The sequence below is a fragment of the Pteropus vampyrus genome, unplaced genomic scaffold (genome assembly GCF_000151845.1).
Source record: "Pteropus vampyrus isolate Shadow unplaced genomic scaffold, Pvam_2.0 Scaffold461, whole genome shotgun sequence".
Taxonomy (NCBI): Eukaryota; Metazoa; Chordata; class Mammalia; order Chiroptera; family Pteropodidae; genus Pteropus; species Pteropus vampyrus.
Window position 1 is genome coordinate 1428874 of NW_011889242.1, and position 8334 is coordinate 1437207.

The 8334-nt window shown below is 49.7% G+C and overlaps 1 protein-coding gene across 7 annotated transcripts in view; it reads right to left on the reverse strand.

The window, feature by feature from the left end:
- Positions 1-7371, reverse strand: part of INPP4A (inositol polyphosphate-4-phosphatase type I A) — an 87288-nt gene extending 79917 nt beyond the window's left edge. For all 7 annotated transcript variants that reach the window (XM_023524308.1, XM_023524310.1, XM_023524311.1 and 4 more), the window contains exon 1: positions 7262-7371. The gene's annotated coding sequence lies outside the window, so the exon portion shown is untranslated. The remainder of the gene's footprint in view (positions 1-7261) is intronic.
- Positions 7372-8334: the final 963 nt, after the last annotated feature.

The window sequence follows — 8334 nt, forward strand, 5'->3', positions numbered from 1 at the left end:
AAGCATATTACACTCCTCCCTAATGCTGAGGGCTGTCCTGAACAGGAGACTCAGGACACGGATGACTCCTGTCCCCGACTCGAGTGCCCTGGGCTCCCTGTCCATTGGCAGGAAGGGGAAGATGACACGACTCGGTGCTAGACTGTCCATAAGGTACCTCCTCTGAGGCACAGGGCGCCAGGTCTACATTAAATGTGCCTGGCTTAAGTTCCTTCTTTTGTTACGTCTATACCTCATGGCAGCTTGGCTTCTTCACATGCAATCAGGTTATCAGCTTTCAACATTCTTGTCGACTGAAAGATGCTGCTTCCCCCTGGCCAAGACAGCAAGCAAGAGAGTGTGTGCACACTTCACAGAGAACATGCTGGGTGAGGGCCCCAGGGCTCAAAGGCGCACCTCATCTCCGCCCCCCAGGTCCTACCCGCCTAGGCCTTGGGTGGCTGACAGAGACCCTCTTGCCTCAGGTGTTACTGTCCGATGCTTTCTGGGCAGTTGCCAAAAACAGAGACCTTAGCCCACACTTAAAAAAACCTGCCACCTATGTTTTTGCCCGTAACAAGAAAACCCTCTGACGTACACACAGCTCACCCCAAGCCCCTTTTTGGAAATACAATTTGTTTCTGATGAACTGGGTCTCGGCCGCAATTAGATACAGGAGGGACCTAATGTTCCTGCTATCGTCTGCCTGACCCAGTTTAGGTTTTGATTGTTTTTTTCCTCCATCACCATAAAGAAACGCAACTCATCTTTCTTCACTGTAATTTTTTAAAATTAAGAAGTGAGCATTAAAATGCTTCTTTTCTCTGAAAATTGCTTTTTATCGTTGTTGTTCTGAACAGAAAGATTCCGTGTATTGTAAAATAATAATTTTGGAGATCAAAACAAACTCTTTGTGATCTGTTGTGACACCCAAAGGACCAGATATTCCTCTTCAAAGTATTATTTGGTCACGTGCAGACACAACCCCTCCACCCTTCACCTGGCTGTCACCACCGACCTGCCTCATCCACTAGGAGGTTCTGGTATCACAGGCCGGTGCTGATTCTAGGGCAAAGATGCATGAAGTCTTAGTTTCAAATAGAACTAAAGGAAGGAAGTAGCCCCATGAGGATGATGAAGGGGTCAGGACCAAGCCAGACAACAGATACCTCCAGACAAGCAGGGTCGAACTCCCGTCCCCAAAACCCCAGACTCCCTTCCATGTTTAACGGTGCCACCACAGGCACAGGGACCTGGGGCACCTCTGCAAGGGACACAGGCCCCCACAGGGCACCGTCATCCTCAACTGGGCTCTATCCTCCCAAGCCAAGTACTGTTTCTGGGACCATCTTCTTTCTTTTCAGAGACTCCCAAGTAACAAGTAGCTGGATTAGAAAAAAAAGCCAGCAGAAAACCTGGCCCTTTAAGAGGCCGCTCTCCACTCCCAGTGCGCCTGTCCCCTCCTGCGCCCCTCCAGTCTCCACCTCGGCAGACAGCATCGCCATTTTCCAGGTGGGTCTGGACAAAAGCTCCCTCCGTCAGTCCCTCCCTCATGCGCATCCAACACATCAGCAGGTCCAAAGGACACACCCACATCAGAGCACTTCTCAAGACCACAGCTCTTGGGTCATGAGGTCACAGAACTTCTGGATAAACTCCATTATTCTGGGCCTTTCTAGACTGTTCACATCACTCCACCTGCACACAGCTCCTACAAAGACGTTAACAGCCCACAGATGGAGCTGAAAAGGCAGCAGAATTTGGCGCTGCACAGGGTGGGGCGGTCATAACCCCACACGAAATGCCACGTCATCCAAGGACAAAGACTCAGACAGAATAGTTACAGATACCTCACACCACCTCCCTCCCAGACACTAGTTACGCGACTGTAACCATGGGGGCACCTTCCAGCCTCAGTGTTTGCTCTGCTAAAAAGAAAACTTTAGGGCCTGAGAATGAGATTATCACAGGAGCTGGACACCTCAGGGTTCCAGTACAGTGGTCAATAATCCCCCAAATCAAAGACCCTAAGACACTTGGAACCAGTAATGTCAACACATGATGTGTAAATGACAACTCCCATTTGGTGCTTCAGGGTCCCAGTGCCCACCAGAGTCACTGGCACGACAAGTATCTCTCTGCCAACACTGAGGCCATGCACAGGAACAGAGTTCAGGCCAGGCCTAGTCATCATGAGGGCCTCCACTCCCCAGCACCTTCCCAACTGTACCCATGAGGCCATACAGTCAATGATGCCTCTCCCAGCCCGCTGGCATCTCTTGAGGCTCAATTCAACATTCCCAAGTCAGCCGGCCACCAGCCTCTGACTGCAGGCACCCACTGAAGCCGGAGACCGCATTCCTTTCAGAAATGGCTTCTCCTGGACTCTCTCCGTTTGGGGCCTGGCCTCTCTCAGCTCACACGTATCTGACACCACGGTCCAACTGTCAACCAAACCGGTCGATCACCGAGTTCTGCCCCCTCTTCTTTTAAGACATCTCTGTTTTCATCATCTCCTTTTCTCTATTCCCACTGCCACCCCATGTAGTGAATGGGTTCCCCAGAGAGGCTAGAGCCAAAGATTACATCGCTTACACACACGTGCACACTCATGCACTGTTTAAGGCAAGGGCCCTGAGTCTGCAGGTTGGTGGGTAACTTCCATCAGCCCCCGCACCTCACATTCCCACAACACTCCCCACCTTGCCTGGCCTGTAGGAGCCAGTCCTACCCCATTTCTTACCATTCTCCTTGAACCCCAGGCTCAAGCAACCCTCTGTCTAGGGAGCCCAACTGTGCTTCCTGTACATCCTGGCCACACAGCTCACCAGGTGTCTAGAACTCTTCTCCCAGCAGTTCTTCTCTCAGGCTAGACATTGACTGGGAGCCACTGCAGGACTCGGGCCACAGGCATCATTCATTCAAGACCAACCCATGGCATCTCCGCATGAGCCAGCAAGAGTGTATGGCTGCAAGGTCACAGTTCGAGCCTATGCAGGACACCACCAGCACGGAGACCAAGTCAGAAACGCAGCACGGAGGAGGCACACATCAGGTGAACAGCCTAAAATCCCATCTGCAAGAGTCCAAGAGGGGTGCAGAGCCGGTAAACAGAGAGACATCTCCAGGTGCTACTTGCCAGTGTTGCTACCTACAGGTTTTGCTTTTGCTGCTCAGTTGAAAGCACAGAAACTGAAATCCCAGCAGCTCCAATCAATTAGTTCCCAGGTCTCGGTCTCCAAACTACCCTCCAGGAAGAGGGATAAGGGCTCTTCGAGCAATGGCCGATTCTAAGGCTGGGGCAGGAAATGTGCGAGAGGGTCTTGGAGCACAGCACAGTGCCAAAAAGTCAAGACATGCTCAAAAAAATATTTTTAAACAAAAACCCCATGATAATGGGGGTATGTCAAAGGGACACAGGAGCCAACTGAAAGAGCTCCAATCAATCTAAGCAACAAAATAAATAATCAGGCACTGAATTGCAACCTAAAGTATAATAAATATCTGAGTCCATACTGATGCAAATAAATGACTGAATAATGTACAAATGGAGGGAACAAATCTCCCACATAGAAGAATTCCAAATAATTGTCCCCTCAAAGCAGTGGGGCCTAACTCCGGCCTCTCACTTTGGGCTGCACATAGTGGCTGCCTTCCAAGGAAAACGTGACAGGCGAGGCAGGGAGAGCCACTTCACAGTGGAGAAACCCAAAGCACAGCCTCAGCCAAGTGGCACAGTTACACCAACAGCGGTAAGTCATGTTGACAGGATGTTCCCTGCCACGATGTCACCGGAGGGTGCTCTGTCTCTGGTCTCCCTCCCAAAACCCATAACCCTAGTATAGCCATCAAAATATATCAGACAAACCCAAAATAAAGGGCATCCTACAAACACCTGACCATCACTTCTCAGAGCTGCCGTGGTTATCAAAACAGAAAGTCTGAGAAACTGTCACAACTGAAAGGACCTTGAGGAAATTAAGCAAATAAGTATAATGTGGTGTCCCAGACAGGTCCCGGGACAGAAAAAGAACATTAGACAGAAAACTAAGGAAACCTAAATAAAGTCTGGACTTTAGTTAATAACATGTCACCTTTGCCAGGAGAACATGTTAACAACATGGGAAACTGCGGGTGAGGGGAGACAGAGGAACTCTGCGCTATCGTCGCAAATTTCTATAAAATTGAAACTATTTTAAAATTTAAAAGTTTATGAAAAAATAATCTTATCTCTAAATCTGCGAGCCTTCCCTTCATTTATGTATTTTTTCAAGGGCGAGGATGGAAGCCTGGCTCTGTAGCCACAGCGAGGCCTCAGCTCCCTCCAGCCGGGCAGGAGCCACTCGGTGCACGTTCGTGGGCTACCTGGTGGTGGCTTGCCCCTTGCCTGCTGCTGCTGGCTGAAGTCATTGGTGCAACGACTCCAGGTCAAAGCTGGCAGACTTCTCCCAGGACAGTTTAGGCCAGCCAGCCAGAGCGATCGGACAAGCCTTGCACGAACTAACCCCTAATCCCAGACTCCTCTGATGCGACTTGGCTACAGGAATCCAGCCCCATGACCCAAATGCTCTGTGACCTGGGCCTGCTTGGTCTGCCCCAAACTGCAGGGCCTCTGGGCAATCCCTAATCCAGTCTTGCTTCTTCTGGCTCACCTGTAAATCAATGGTTTCCACACCTTCTTAGCCCATCAAGACAGATGCACTCTGCTTCAGAAGAAAGGGATACACAGGCTGACAAGAAAGGCGGGAAAGGCTGTAAGTGTCCTCCTTCAGAAGACAATCAAGAGCAGAAAGAGGGGACTGGACAATGAGGAGGATTTTCAAAGGTCCCAGACGCTCAGGGCCCAGAAGGGAGCACAGCACCTTCTGTTTCACAAAGCATCAGAGGGTTACACCTGATTCTCAGACATCTTGCGTGAGCGCCCACCATGTATATGCATTCCCATGAAATTCGGCCTAATTTATTAGTGAAATCTAGGAAAACACACAAGTCAGTCTACATAATCACTGCGCCCCATCAAGATTCCCAGGAAAAAGAAAGAAAAGGTGAGGGTGGGGTCAGGGAGACCAACCTGCTGCCGGAGACCCTGGACGGCAGGAGCATTGCTGTGTGGGCTGTGGTCAGTGTCCTGCTAAGGCAGTGAAACAGTCCTTTTCTAATTCAACATTGTCATCAGGAAGGCTCCCTCTCAATTTTAATGAGCAGTAACTCTTTCGATAAAATTTAAATAATTTTATGAAAAAAGAAATATCCAATTTAGGTAGTTAGCAAATAGCACCTTTCAGTTCTTTAGACAAGGTGTTTCCAACAGAGTTCCATTTTCTCAGTTACAGATTTACCTCAAGAAAAGAGTATTCAAATGTAACAACAAATCCTTTAACTAGTCAACGATGATAATGGGAAAAGTTCCCAAAAGTCTCATTGAAAAATCAAAATACTTTCAAATTAATAAGATGCATGAAATCAACAAAAGAACCTAACACCGAAAGTACTGCAGCAATAGTCCCTGAGTGACATGTCCCTAAATGTAGGGGACAACCAGAGACGCTGGCTGCCCAACAGCCAAGCCACCCAGCAGCCTGGGGCTCTCAAGGAGTCTGACCCTGCAGTCAGCCAAGGACAATGAGCATAGAAACTTTAAAAAGAAAAGGTATTACTACTGCTCCCTTATCAGCAGCTCAGAAAATAAAAAGAAAGTCCCCATTCATCACCACACCTTGACTGAGGTCAGTTCTTATTTGTGTATTTTACATAACATCAGTGAGTACCAAGACATAGCATCCTGCTTCTTCACTTAGGTTGTAGACAGATATCATGCTGTTATCAGGCTGTATAATTATCGTATTTTAAAGACTGCATCAAGGTCTTCATACACACCTATTCTTTAACTTTAATCTAAAATCTGTCTTACAAAAAGGATAAAACATGGCCATTTCTTCAGACCTTAAGCTGCCACGGGCTGGCAAAGCAGCAAGAACTCCGTGTAGCTGTGGTCATGGCTGGGATGGGCCATGACCTTCTGCATGAAGGCCAGACCTCTGCTTGGAATGGGGGCACGCCCCTTCAGGCCTTGCCAGCCAACCACAAAGCAGGGGTGCCATGGCTGGACTTAACTCGGCCACCGTGTGTGCTGGCAGGGGGTTGGGGGGTACGTTTGTTCCAAGAGGCCACAGTGAGATTGGAAGACAGTCGCTGCTCCCTGGAAGGATCTTGGACAAGGATGCTCACCGTAGCATTACTTGGGCCATAACGTATTTTATTCCATATTTAATAGTAGCCTAAATGCCTTTCAGGGAAACAGTAACTTCTGGTTCAATTACATGGTGAAATATGCTACACAGACACCGGAAATGAAAATCACTGGGCTTATAACAAGCTGACAAGTGAAAAAATAAAATTCTAAGACCCACCAATGTAAATATACAGAAGCACATACGCGCACACACACACACACACACACACACACACACACACACACACACACACAAAATAGAAGAGGTAGATGAAAATATATTAAAGTTAGGAGTACCATGATTTTCTTTTTTATCTATTGGACCATATTTTTCTAAATGCCTTACAATAAGCATGCAAAATTTTATCACTGGAAAAAATGTCCCCACATTAGGTTGAACACCTCCCAGCCCACATGCAAAAGGGAAACGGAGAGACAGAAGGCTGCTGCTGAAAACTTTCACGGAGGAACAAAGCCCAGCAGGGGGTGGGGGTCACCCCAAGGACCAGCCAAAGAACACTCAAGTCCAGCTGAGCGCCACACTTACAGCCTGCAGTGGCTTCCATCGTCCTCCTGGGATTCTGCAACGCACACTTTCCCCAGGGGACAGCCCACTGCCTAGAATGACCCTACACACAAGCCTGCTTGCTGAGGCTGGGTCACGTGGAGATACAATATAGCGCCCCATAAATCTGCTATGAGGCTCAATGAAGTAAGATCATTTCTTATGGAGAACTGTGTCACTGGATCTTCAGACCTAGAGCCACTTTAGACAGGTAAATCACATGCCAACCTTAAGCCAAATGCAGCTCCATAAAGAGACCAGCACCTTGCCGGCCACAATGTCATCAGCGGCCAGTGTCATTAGTGGCCACAGGTGATCAGAATAAATGATTGTGGCCACCAAGGGTGATGTGTTTCAAATATGCCAAGTGACGAAGCTGGCACAGGTCCCTGAAATGCTCTGAGGTTTGGGGGTAAGACTCATGGTTTCTTTCCTTCCAGGGCATCTTCACAGGAAGAAACCTTCGCCCTCTCAGAGAGTCTTACCTCGTTCACAGATGCTCCTGTTCCTCACTCCCTGGGCTGTCCGTGGGGCAAGGCTGACACGGAGAGAGTGACACTTGTGACCTCGGGATGGAAGCACCTGATGCAGGAAAATTTCACAGGTGCTCTAGTTAGACTTGTGTTGTGTTAAGACCCCTACCTCCAAAGGGTTTGGGAGCTGAAAGGTAACCGGCAGGTTAAGTAGCAGCACACCTGTGGAACCCACGGTCACGTCCCCCCCACTCCTTTCCTCTCTTTAACCTTCGGTTTCTTTATCTGCCCATTGATGGTGTGCTGTCTGCTGCCAAGGGTGGCTGCCCGGGCTCACCATGCAGCTGTGGCCTGAATGGCATGTGAACGGGCACTCACTACACCACTCCTCACTCTTGCACCTGGAAGGGCCTGCCCGCCCACTCCCCCGCCATAGACTAAAGCAGGGGCAGGGGCGTGTGGCTGGGAGACAGACTCAGGGCTCTAGGGCCCACAGGGGACAACAAGGCCAACTGGCTGGAGACTCAGTGCCCTGGCCACTCAGGGGTTGGGGACAGGGCATCTTTTGCCTGACAGGCTGCAAGCCGGGTGTGAGGGAGCAAGCGTGCAAGCTCACAGAAGCTGCCTGGCCCCAGCACATGAACAGCCCACTGAAGCCTGGGACCCCAGGAAGCGCAGACAGCTAAGGAGAGGAGCCCAGATTCAGGTTCTGCTCCCCAGAACTGAAAGTACAGGGGAACCAGCAAGGAGGCTCCTAACAAGTCAATTTGCCATGACGTCCTGCCTGCAGCAAAAGTACACTGAGCCACGGGAACACGTGACAGGATGCTGGGTAAAATCTGGGCAGTCACCTGACCTCCCTCTGAGCTTCCCTTCCCTCCTCTGCACTTGGAAATGAATAGCAACTACCTCCTCCAGTAGCTGGCCTCCAGACACTGATCCTGGAAAAGCCCCAGGTGGTAGAGGAGCCGATCCTGAGCCAGCAGGAGAGGGGGCCCCCTGGTACACCACAGGAGGGGCAGCCATCCCAGGGATCTGGGCGGCCCGAAGTTGTCCTGACTTAGACACAGTGTGCCTGAGATAAG